Source organism: Tenrec ecaudatus, chromosome 15 (genome assembly GCF_050624435.1).
Source record: "Tenrec ecaudatus isolate mTenEca1 chromosome 15, mTenEca1.hap1, whole genome shotgun sequence".
NCBI classification, from domain to species: domain Eukaryota; kingdom Metazoa; phylum Chordata; class Mammalia; order Afrosoricida; family Tenrecidae; genus Tenrec; species Tenrec ecaudatus.
The window spans coordinates 106,140,126-106,153,544 of record NC_134544.1 but is presented as its reverse complement, the minus strand read 5'-3'; the positions used below and the strand labels follow the sequence as shown (position 1 = coordinate 106,153,544).

Here is a 13,419-nt window from a genome sequence, read left to right as displayed (position 1 = left end):
GCCTTATAGTTTCCACATTAAACAAGAATTCCTTTCCAAATTAGAAAACATTTTAGTTGTATAAGTATTATTGGCATGTTCAAAGAAATTTTTAAGTCAATATATACCCAATATGTAATACCAAGTTTAAAAATTTTTAAGAAGATTGACGCCAGGACAATTCTTAAAATTTACATTTAAACTGGAATTAAGGTAATCCGTGGGTAATTTTTTAATCCTCCCATTATTTGGCTGTAATCTATGAGTATATTTTAGCACCTATAATAAATACAGTATTAAAAAAAAAATAAATAAATACAGTATTACAATGAGTGAGTAAAATGATGTACAATTTATGAAAACATTTCTAGCCTTCTAAAGGCAGCAGCTTTAACCATGTTTAACCACCACAATGACTCCCTTTGATGACCCACTATCAAGTTTGGAAATCCCATTGAATACCCTATGAGACAGTACACGTTTACTGTGCCAACATGGTTAATGAACACATGTGGGATTAAGTGAAGGGTGGAAAGATAAATGGCTCGGCAAGCCTCGCCTTTCTTGTCTCTTGCCTTTTGATCATCGGACCAGTGTGTGGCTGCCTTGCTTGCTCTGTGCCTCAATTTGCAAGCTACACAACCTGTGGGACACCTAACCCATAGACTGTGTCACTTTAATTTGAGGTTCCCTCAAGACCTATATTGCCACACTATTGAAATTTATATCTCTTGAGCTGGGGACTACCAGACACTGTCATCTGGCTGACTGTTGGTGACCTACCTGCCTTGTTGTTTGCTGTCTGTGGCCAGGTAACCTGGACTGCTATACAGAGGACTACCCAGCGGCCTTAAAAACTTGAAGAACTGCCAGTGTTTCACAGCTGTCTCACCAGAGTGAGTTGCACTGTGCCATTTATACTGCTTTATAGATTAATTAACAGTTTATTTCTTATGGTTTCTATATCTACATAAATACATATATAAAATTATTAGTGTTCTGGTTTTGTTTCTCTAGAAAACCCTGTCTAACATACCCTATTTAGGAAAACATGTCTGCATGTGTTCTTATGGTCAATAACTTTGTACTAAGTGTGTATGCTTGCCTCAGTGAGATTTAAGTGCATGCACTTAATTGGGGAAATGTTTGTAAGAGAGAAAGTGCAGAGAATACCATGGAGGCTGGAGGATCACTCAGCTAAGCCGCCAATCTTACCCTGAGAAAAGGAACAAAAAATGAGAGGTAGGAAAAACTTTCTTAAATGTCAGTGTAACCCAACAGATGTCCAGTAAGTTGACCAGGTTACCTCAAAACGAAATCACCCATTAGAGAACCGCCTCCTTTATCATAGACAAATTCCTATGCTTCGTTTATATACTAGTCTTGAATTGCGCTTTGGCTAGTCCTGAGAACTCCAGTTCTCCGCACAAACATGCTGATGCAATTTAGAAGCAATGTTTCTTCATTGTCTCATTATGCTCATTGTGGTTGGAGTAGAATTACATTATTAGGTTTTATCATGTTGTTGTATTTTTATATATGAAAATGTGTTCATGTTTTCTAGTAAGATACATAGATATATAGGATGGTTTTCCTTCTGGATTAGGTTGAAAGAAATGTTTCCTCATTAGTGACATTCTTATGTGTATTAGTTACAAATGTTCCCAAACAATATCCTGCTCCTGTTTCCTGGGGGCTTTCATTTCATTTCCTGAAGACTGTCTCACAGAAGGCTCAATCTCTGTAGTGGGTGCTCAGGATCAAATATGCACAGGAACCAGACTCTGAGGCAGGTACAGATGAGTTGCCAGGGTGGGTTTCCTGTTGTGCTCACGGAATTCTCAATCTCTTATTTTCCCCTAGGGAACATCTCTTTATTATTATTTTCCATGTCCTGAGACCTATGAATTCAATTTTCTCACTTCTTATAAATTAAAATAATCCTGTGTGAACTGTTTGCCTTCAGAGGTCCTCACTTCAGTCAGAGCCGATATTCATTTAAGAGAAAGTATAGAAACCCATGACCAGAAAAGAAAGCGTTACCTGCAGGTCTGAAGGGAGTGGTCTCATTTCATTAAGAAACAAACCCTAGACAAACGTTTGCCCTTAGAGAAATGCTCAACTTGCCATGCAGAGGCTGCCAGTGAGAGAAGTTACCTTGTATAATGTTATCAATCCTGTAATTAGGGAAGAACTTTTTTCTCTGCTTATAAGCGATCTAGGCCACATGCAGTAGACTAACCAGATTTTGCCATTCAGTGTGTTTTTGAAATACAGCTTTCTCCAGAGGTCCCATCAAAAAGACTGATTTTGAGGACCTCACTGTGTGAACTGGACTTTGCCTTCAACACACCTGATGCAGGAGAAAAGACCCTGAAACACTCCTTTGGACTTTAACCAGAAGCAGCCAAGCTTGAGAGGAAGCAGAGGATTACTATCCTCAGGTCCTGAACTTTGGATCACTGGGCATTGGTTCAAATCTCTATTGCTTTGATTTTACACAATGATAAACAACTTGGAACTTCCTTATACTGGCCGTGTTCACGTTTCCTTTGCTGTCTATGATGTCTCAGTTCAGAAAATGGTTTTGCCTTTTCCTGTATGTCACATCCATATTGTTTTCAACAGTGTTCTGCCAATGAAATTTGGAATCCTTGTAAGTATACTTTTAGAGGTGGGGGGAGTGGGGAAAATGAGCAGCAGATATTAAGGGCTCAAGTAGAAGGAAAATATTTTGAGAATTATGATGGCAACAAATGTACATATGTTTTTGACACAATGGATGGATGTATGGATTGTGATAAGAATTGTACGAGCCCCCAATAAAATGATTAAAAATATAAGTGTACTTTTAGTGTAAAAGTCTACAGGAATTCAGATTCTACATCATTGGCCAAGTTGTTATTGTTCTTACAAATACCAAATTTACCATATAAATTCTTACATTATTTTCAAGCTGATAATGCTGCCTCTATAGTGGACCATAAATGTATACGTATACCTTAGATGCATGCAAGTATCTTGAAATCACATTTGATCAAAGCCCTCACCTAAGAACAATTTGTTCTTCTCATGTGACTCTGCTCAATACTCAATCCCTCATTCATGGATCACTGCAATGTAAGTAAATGGCAATGTGTGGTGAACAGATTAGATGGTGGCCAGTTATCAGAAAGAATAGTGTCTAAGGTCTTAAAGCCTTGTCCAATGACAAACATCCCTCTAAGTTAGCGGTTCTCAACATGTGGTTCGTGACCCCTTTGGGGGGTCGAACGACCCTTTCACAGGGGTCGCCTGATTCATAACACTAACAAAATGTCAATTATGAAGTAGCAATGAAAATAATTTTATGGTTGGGGAGTCATCACAACATAGATGCTTCAGCGAGCATTGGACACATGGGTTTCAGTTGGACTGGGATGGGATGTTCTCTTAATAAAATTTTACTTTGTGATGTATAGCTCTTTCTTATGCATCTGAGCATCTATACTTTCATATTACTAGACAACCCAGCCTAACACCGTTTCCCACCACACTGGTGTCAAGTGAGGGAGAAAAGGTGTATCTGACATACTGCTCTTGGAGAAAGGCACATCACAAGGAGTCTGGAAAGATAATCAACACTTCCCTGACAGCGAGCCAATGTTATATTCCTGTAGGAATGTGGATTTTTTGGTGGGTGTGAATCTTATTTATAATAAAAGTTTCATGTTAAACTTGTAAAAAAGAGTGTTTACAAGGCACAAGGCACACATATTCTCTCTGAACTAAAGAAGGTCAACACATTTAAAACATGTAAGGAAACTTAGTAGACGTGTAGTCACACTTGATATAAAAAGTTAGTGTGATACTAAGAGCTTTATATTCACGGGGAAGGCATGACATGCATGCCCCTGAGAGAAAATTCCACTTGATTATTTAAGAAAGTATTCCCATTACTGAGCCCAAAATATTGGAGTAGCACTGATGAGAATGACTTATTTCTGTTTAATAAAAATATTCATACCTACTGAGGCCAGATTGTTAAAAATTTGCATCATCACATGACTATAGAGTTTCCTCTAAGAAAGGACGAGCAATGCCCATTCTTCCAAGAAGTCCACAACCACCTCTCAAACATCCAGTGTCCTATAACATCCCATATATTCTGGTTCAGCAAGGTTCCATGCACTCCAATATGAAAGCAGGGAAGATGGCCATCCTGGGAAATTGAGACTTCACATGGGGATTAGACACATGGGTCTGTATTCTACTAAAGATTTCCATCAGGGTTTAGCTCATCCCTTCACTCACTAGACTCACTCACTAATTACACGCTATCTCAAGTACTGCATTCTTCTAGCACAATAAGCTTATCTCTGCAGTTTGTCTGGGACAAACTGCAATCTCGCTCCTTTCTATATTTATGGTTCAGAATAGAGAACAGTCAGAACACATAACATAAGCCAGACAAATGATCAAAACTAAAACCCCGATTCCACATTCGAATCATCTCTTTCATTGGAGGGGAGAAATTCACCTCCTTGCACAGGACCAACCAGAATATTTATCAAAATATGAAACAGTGAAAGCAAGGTAACAACGAGGCTGCTGTGCTTCTTCCATGTGGGCGTTGTTGCTTCTGAACTAGATGGCTGCTTGTTTATCTTAAAGCCTTTAAAACCCCAAATGCTATATCTTTTGATAGCCGGGCACAATCAGTTTTCTTCACCACGTTTGCTTATGCACACATTTGTATTCAGTGATCATATCAGGAAGGTGGGCACCCATTGATATGATATTTTTTTCTTTGATGTCTGATACCTGGTCCCTTCTACACCTTGTGACCACAAAGGCTGGTGTGCTTCTTCCATGTGGGCTTTGATGCTTCTGAGGTGTTGAAGGGATCAGGTATCAGGCATCATCAGAACAAAAAATCATATCATTGTAAATGAGGGTGAGTGCAGACTGGAGACCCAAAGCCCATTGGTAAGCAACTGTACACCCCCTTACTGAAGGGTTGCAGGGAGGAGACAAGCCAGTAATGGTGCAGGGTAGCAACGATGAAACATAGAACTTTCCACTAGTTCTTAAAGTGCTTCCTCCTCCCACTATCACGATCCCAATTCTACCCTACAAATCTGGGTAGACCAGAGTATGTACATTGGTACAGATAGCAACTAGAAACACAAGGAATCCCAGACAGATGACCCCTTCAGGACCAGTGGTGAGAGTGGTGATACCTAGAGGTAGAGGAAAGGTGTAGAAAGGGGGAAACGATTACAACGATCTACACATAACCTCCTCCCTGGGGGATGGACAACAGAAAAGTGGGTGAAGGGAGAAGTTAGACAGTGTAAGATATGACAAAATAATAATAATTTTTGAATCATGGAGGGTTTATGAGGGAGGGGAGAGTGGGAAGGGTAGGGGGAAATGAGGAGCTGATACTGGGTCTCAAGGGGAAAGCAAATGTTTTGAGAATGATGATGGCAACAAATGTACAGATGTGCTTGACACAATGGATATATGTATGGATTGTGATAAGAGTTGTATGAGCCCCCAATAAAATGATTAAAACAATAACAACAACAACTAGGAAACACTGCAGAATTTCTCTTTTTCCTTTTAGCTTCTCATTAGCCATTGGAGAACTTCTGGTATGAACTAACAAAGTAGCAACTCAAGGCCCTGGATTTATGATATCCTCTTGAAGAATTCTAGGTGACTAAAAGCTGACACATTACCTCATGAAAGAGATGATTAATTGAGGGAATTATGAAAATTTCTGTAGTGTTTCTGTTACACACCTACATTTCAGTCACTGTATGGTTGCACTCTTGAGTATTTTGTAGCTTCATGGAGACAGGCCATGGTATTGAAAAGAGAAACAGCAAAGTGAAAGATAGGTAACAATAGAATACAGATATCATCAAAAGTTTTCCACTCTGAGACACAAAGCTACTGTAATGCAATTATTATAGACCGCTCCCTTCAAAAAGTACCTGGATACTCACATGAATACACACTAAGGTTACATACTGAAAAAAAAAGCAGGAAATGAAAGTATCACAATAGCATGCCCTTCTGTTTTCTGATTGAGAAACTGTAGTTAGATTCCAGTTTTCTTAGAAGTTGACTGAACTTAAATGCATAGTACTGTTAAACTGTGCAAGGATCCTAGGACTTATACACCAGGCTTTGAGATGGTCCACTCCAAGATTTTTTCACATTTGCAGACATGGAAGGCAATTAGTTGAACATGATGTGGGACTCTCAGTTGTGGGACTGAACTCTATGACTTGTCATACATTTGTTCCCACATTTTTTCAGGACAGAAAGGTCCCTGGAGAAGGATATCATGCTTAGTAAGGGAGAGAGAGGCAAAGAAGAGAAAGGCCTTTGACAAAATGGATTCGCACAGGGGCTGTAACAATGGGTTCACACATGGGAACATTTGTGAGGATGGTGCAGGATAGGGCAGTGTTCCTTCTGTTATATAAAAGGTTTTATGAGCTAGAATGGACATGATGACACCTAACAGCAACATAGAAAAGGCTGTACTCTGATGCTAACAGTTCACAGCATAGCCAACTGAATATATCATACAGTGACACGAGCTGCCATGGTCACTCTACAATTCTGCTGTGACAGTGTAATGTAGATATAGATCCAATAAGTCTTTCAAGAATTTCGTACACAGCAATGCATCAGGTGACATATTTTAAAGTCTCCACAAGTCTAAATTCCATTCCTTTACGATGAAAAAAAATCCCAAATGTAGTGCTGTCAATTCTAACTCATTTTGACCATGTAACAATGAGTGAAACTGCTCATTAGTGTTTCCAAGAATGAAGATCTGCATGGGTGCAAACAGCCTCATCATCCTCCTTTGATGTGGCTGGTATGCTTGAACCACAGAGGGTATGGTCAGCAACCAATCAATTAAACCAATGAATCAATAGGGTCTCTTCCACACAACAGTTCATGATAAAACATTGCACTTATTCAGCCTCTACAAATTTGAAGCAATTTCCAAAAAAGATTTTGCCACACTAGCTTTTAGTCCTCTTGTCTCTTTTAAGCAGATGTTGCTTCCAATTGAAACAGGTGAAGAAAGTCACCAACATTAATCACAATTTCAGTATTGCTCAAATGGTAACTTGTTGAACTGGGTCAGCATGCAGGCCCATGTGTCTACAATTAAATTCCTGGCAACTACATTTCTGTTCATATGCCTATAGTTGGTTATTCTGTCAGTCATAAATTACAATTACAGAGATGATCTAGAGGTCTTCTGTGTAGTACAAAGAGGAAACAAAGAAAACAGCCTATTCAATTCAGACAACTAGAACTCATTTCCCTGGAAAATCCATGAATCTCAGATAATACTGCTTACCTCAGGCCCATTTATCTGGCTCTTGCATTATTAGGTTGATTGAGGTAATATTAACACCCATGCAAAACAGACACAGCATTGAACACATCAAAACAAAACAAGACCAATCTGTTCTGAGAGGGCACACCATTCCAGAACCAATGGAGTTCTACCCTGGACACATGAGGTGACTATGAGTTGAAAATGACTCCACAGCAATGAACAAGAACAAAACCACAATGTTAAATGGTTATCAATTGTATGAGAAATGCAACAGAGATGGAGCTTAAGCAGTAACACATGCATATTTATATTAGGGAGCTTGTGTACGGATTAACACAACAATCATTCACTTTAAGACACACTAGCCCATGAACCCTGGCTTGATTAAAAAAAATTCTAACAACATAGAAGGGTTCTGTGATGAGTTTAAAAATGCACATTTAAAAAAAGAGAACCTGATGCAAAGGGCTTAAGTGGAGAGCAAATGCTTCAAAAATGATTAGGGCAAAGAATGTACAGATGTGCTTTATACAGTTGCTGTATGTATATGTATGGATTGTGATAAGAGTTGTATGAGCCCCTAATAAAATGTTTAAAAGAAAGATTATAGTAAACAACAACAACAACAACAAAAACACATTTAGGTTTCAGTTGCTCAGACTTCCATTCTCAACATAAGGGCAAAATAAAGCTCCATTGTCATTCACCAAATGAAAAGCTCATTAGCAATTAGTTTACATGAAAATTCCCACACTGGAAAAATAAATGGATCATGAAGAAGCACTAGCAACAAAGTAAACCAAAAAGGGAATAGTTACAAGAAATGCAAATGAGGACTTTCAAGTTTATAATCAATATGTGAAGAGCCCAAAGCCACCATTCCAGTCCCAAAGGAAAATGCTGACCATATTGAATTCAGAGTACTGAGATCACAGTGCATGGTTTTGTTCTGTTGTACATTAAAAAAATAATCAGTCACTGAGCCAATTCTGGCATATAGCATCCCATATACACTGTAGAACAGCCCCTGTTTGTTTCTGAAACAGCAGCTCCTTAAGGGAGTAGGAAGCCTCATCTTTCTACTGCAGAGCAGTTAGGGGTTTGGATTTCTGAACCTGTGGTTAGCAACCAAATGCATAACACACTACAACACCATGGGTGCATAGTATTGCTATGAATTGGAGGAAACTAGATGGCAGCTAACAACAAGAAAGGCTTTCTTTTCAATGACTCTAGTTAATTGGTCTACTTAGCACCCAGAATAAACAACTGTCCTAAAAATGAGGGGAGGCACACATAGGTATTCTCTCACCTGATTTCTACTGTGTTATCATGCTGTGTATCTGCCTATAGGATCCTTTTGTCTAGTGGTGGTTTTCGTCTTGTGCCATTAGTCGTCTAATTAATTGAATTCATTGAAAACAGTGATGGAATTAACTAAGGGAATAGCCAAAAAGAGTTTGTTCCAGGAGGGGACAATATCTGACCACAGGGGATCAGGAAAGAGTATATTTCATGTTTTAAGGATAGTCAAATCTCAGGATGATCAGATAAATATTAATAAGGATGAATGGTGTCAGAAAGGTATGATTGAGACTTCAATGAAGAAATGAATACAAAAAGACTGAAGTCAATAAAAAGGTAGCATGTTCCAAAGCAACTGTCCTCCACAAACTGATTAGTTTCCAAAACTGTCACACACAAAAATTTCTTGCACTTCACAAGAGTCCACAAAAATGTGGATTTAATTGCATTTAGCCTAAATAACAATAAATGGTAAAGAATAAGGCCTGGATTGGTCCACACATAACTCCCTGCCATCACGTCTAGTACAACTCACGGCATAGCTATCAGAGTAGAGCTTCCTGTAGGAGTCCCAAGCCAGTGTATCTTTACTGGAGCAGGCAGACTCATCTTCTCCTGCACATTTGCAGCTCAATGTGTAACCCACTGGACAAAAGGGCTCCTTTGTTCATATATTATACACATTACCCAATCAAGTATCAATACAGGAACACATGAAAGGCCAACAGAGAAAGATAAGCAGCCCTAGAAAAGGCCTACCAATTTGTAAGGGAAGCTAATTCATGACACATCAGGCTCTGACAGCAAGTACTCACACTTTAAGGTGTGGGTCCCTAAATGGAAGTTCCTGAGTAGTACCAACTCACCAACAGCTGAGTGCTCAGTTACCAAACAAAAGATTGGAGGATGAAGACAACACAGAAGTACCTTAGAAGAAAGATATGGCAACCAACTCCAACTATACCTTACAGCGTATAGTTTTACTCTGGAACCACATACAGTCACCATATGGAATTAAGTGGTAGGCAAAATGACTGATATTTATCAAATTATTATCTAATTTGGAGAGTCTATTCCTATGCAAATATAAACTCCAAATAGATTAACATAATTATGATCATGTAAAACTATACTATTTTGGAATTTAAAAAATAATGACAGCAGGACAGAGAAAAACTAAGATGAAAACATAAGAGGATAGACTGAAAAATTCATCTGTATTAACATTCAAAACAATTTACCAGAAGGCAACAAAAAAGAGTAAGATATGCAATGGATGCATGTATATGATTGTGATAAGAGTCGTACAAGCCCCAAATAAGACAATTTAAAAATAAAAAAGAAGATACAAATATCCTGAGGCAATTTTACAAAGTTTATAAATCTGCTGTAAGTTGTCAGAGAAAAATAAACTAAGTGTGCAAAAATATGAGAAGTCTTCTCGGTAGTAGTTTTAAGAGATTTGAAGTACAAAATCAAACTAAGAAATCACTGTACACGTGGATCACAAGCCCTCAAAGTACTTCATCAGATAAGCAAATGGAATAACTATACATGCACATTTTGGGCAGGAAAATATATTAAATACTTCAGCTCTTTTAGTAAATTTTAACTTGGATATGATGTTCAACTCAACAATTTCCTCTCACCAGAAAGTGCTTTCCAGAGAGCAACAGAAGTTCAGAAAGGGAATGACGAGAATAAGGGCAGTAACATTCACAAGAGTAAAATTACATTTGAACCACTTGAATCCTTAAAGTGCTACAATAGGTAGGTATAGCCTGGGCCAATCACACATTGGAAACTTGTGTATGAGTCAACACTGATAGACCAAAGACAAAACAACCAACATGTGAAAAACTCAAAAGCATTCTGAAGAAAATAAATCAATGAGAACCCAGACACAGTTTATCATGGAATATACAGAAAGCTCAAAAGAGGCAAAACTAAACTGCACAGTTTATGGATTAAGACATGGGTGTCACAGTTATGAATATTTCTTGGACATAAAATAGTCTCACGGGATAGCTAGGTTACTTGTCTTAATATCATCCAAGCTTTTTTTTCCACGCTGAACAGCAGCAGGAGCTGGTGTCGGAGCTATCCGGTGCCATCCATGTCACTGCTGCGACCCCCGCACCCGCTGCCACCCTGACTGAGCAAATGACCCTTCGTGGCACCCTCAAGGGCCACAACGGCTGGGTAACGCAGATCGCTACCACGCCACAGTTCCCCGCCATGATTCTGTCTGCTTCGCGAGATAAGACCATCATCATGTAGAAGCTCACGAGGGATGAGAGCAACTATGGCATTCCCCAACGTGCTCTGCGTGGTCATCTCTTCTGATGGCCAGTTTGCGCTCTCAGGCTCCTGGGATGGAACACTACGTCTCTGGGATCTTACAACGGGCACCACCACACGCTGCCATGTTGGCTATACCAAGGACGTGCTGAGTGCGGCCCTCTCCTCTGACAACCGGCAGATTGTCTCAGGCTCCCGAGATAAGACCATCAAGCTGTGGAATACTCTGGGCGTTTGCAAGTGCACCGTATAGGACGAGAGCCACTCTGAATGGGTGTCCCGTGTGCGCTTTTCGCCCAACAGCAGCAACCCCATCATCGTCTCCTGTGGCTGGGACAAGTTGGTCAAGGTGTGGAACTTGGCTAATTGCAAACTGAAAACGAACCACATCGGCCACACAGGCTACCTGAACACTGTGACAGTCTCTCCGGATGGATCCCTCTGTGCTTCTGGAGGCAAGGATGGCCAGGCCATGCTGTGGGATCTCAATGAAGGCAAGCACCTTTATACCCTCGATGGAGGAGACATTATCAATGCCCTGTGCTTCAGTCCCAACCGCTACTGGCTCTGTGCTGCCACTGACCCCAGCATCAAGATCTGGGACTTGGAGGGCAAGATCATTGTTGATGAGCTGAAGCAAGAAGTGATCAGCACCAGCAGCAAGGCCTTACCACCCCAGTGCACCTCTCTGACCTGGTCTGCTGATGGCCAGACTCTGTTTGCAGGTTACACAGATAACCTCGTGCGAGTATGGCAGGTGACCATCGGCACCCGGTAGAAATGTGTGGCACAGCTTTTTTGAAATTCAAAGACTGGCTTTCTGAAAAAAAAATATATATATATGAATATATATATATATGTATATATATATATGTCAATCTTCCAAAAGTGTAATATTCTACATTCTACTTTGGAGAGTCATGTCTGGGATCTTATCAGCTGTGAGTGGCCATCTGAGATAAATTATTGGTCTTTACTCAACTGGCATTAAAGTGAAAGATAGAAGTCAAAGATTCAATGAAGAATCTAGTCTACATTATCGAGTCTGGTTTTATCTACCCTGAAACCAGAACTAGATGGGATTGTGCAGGTTACCATGACAGATCATTCTAATTAAGTTCTGGACAGAATGGGAGTAAAATGTCCAATAGTATATCAAATTCCTGAAAAAGAAAAACAAGTAAACAAACCAACAAACAATGAGTTGAGACACTTTTTAAAAAAATCATTTAAGACACTCTTTAAACCTTGAACCCAAACTAGCCTCTGCAGTCACCTTTTAGCTAAATAATGGATTGGCTCATAAGAGAGTACTTTAAGAGTGCCTGTGAGTACTTTCCTCCACTAAAAAAGTTAATTCTATGAGACCAAAGGACAATTATTTTTAAGTAGAGGTGAGGATGAAAGGGAGCAGGGAAACTAGATTAACTAAAAGAGAACAATAAGAACAGAAATGCTGAGAATGTTTTACAAATGATGAAGAGTGTAGCCAATGTCACTGAACAATTTGTGTAGAAAATGTTGAGTGACAAAACACACTGCTGTCTAAATTATGACTGAAAAACCAAAATAGTCAAATGGTAAAAACAAACAAGCAAACAAAAACCTCTGAATGTGTGGTAGTTATAGAATCTGTTATCAATTTGAGAAGATTAATGGTGAAGGGGTGGAGTCTAGCCCATCAATCAGGTCAATGAGGCCTCTGTGTGGGCATGGCCTTCTCCTGATTCTGGGAGCCCTGGTATTCCTCCTTTAAGGTGGAAACACTCTCTCACTGCTCACTCCCTGGGAGACATTGCAGCTGAGAAGACTCATGGAACTAAGCTAGTGCCCTGAGCTGGAGAATCACGTGGAGACCCCTTGTCAGCACTGAGATGCTTACAGTGCCACGGGATCGACAAGACTTCCTACCCATTGGCCTATGATCTTTCTGCATTCGGTGTCATTCCATGTGTTTTGTGAGTCTGAAGAAGACTTTATAAATTGGAATTGGGCAATATGGACTAATGTCAGACATATGGACTTGATCTGGACTGGGGCTGGGACTGTTTTCTCAATATTCAATTGCTTTTGTATATAAACCTTTCTTATACACATGAGTGTCTATGAATTTGTTTCTCTAGTCCACCAGCACTAACACAGATTGAAACATATTATAAGAGCAATAATAATAATAATGTACTGCAATAAAAACTTCTCAAAGGCATATAATCATAATCTCCAAGCAGGTAAGAAATGTGATCACAGTAGAACACTGGAAGGACAAAAAAACCCTAATGGTTTCTATGTATTAGCAGGGATTTCATTTCCTATAAATGAAGAATGGATAGTTTATGGACCTCTTGTTTATCACATAGTTGACAATAAAAGTGCTAAAAATAGTATAATATAAAAGAAATAATATAACACCTGAAAACTCCCAATTTTCATAAAACTTTATTTCAGAGGGTTTTTATAGCTAAATTTTGATTAAC

General features: G+C 39.3%; 1 pseudogene; it reads left to right on the top strand.

Moving 5' to 3' along the window:
• Positions 1 to 8,905: 8,905 nt before the first annotated feature.
• On the top strand, positions 8,906 to 11,755 carry LOC142427670 (small ribosomal subunit protein RACK1-like; annotated as a pseudogene).
• The last annotated feature ends 1,664 nt before the right edge of the window (positions 11,756 to 13,419 follow it).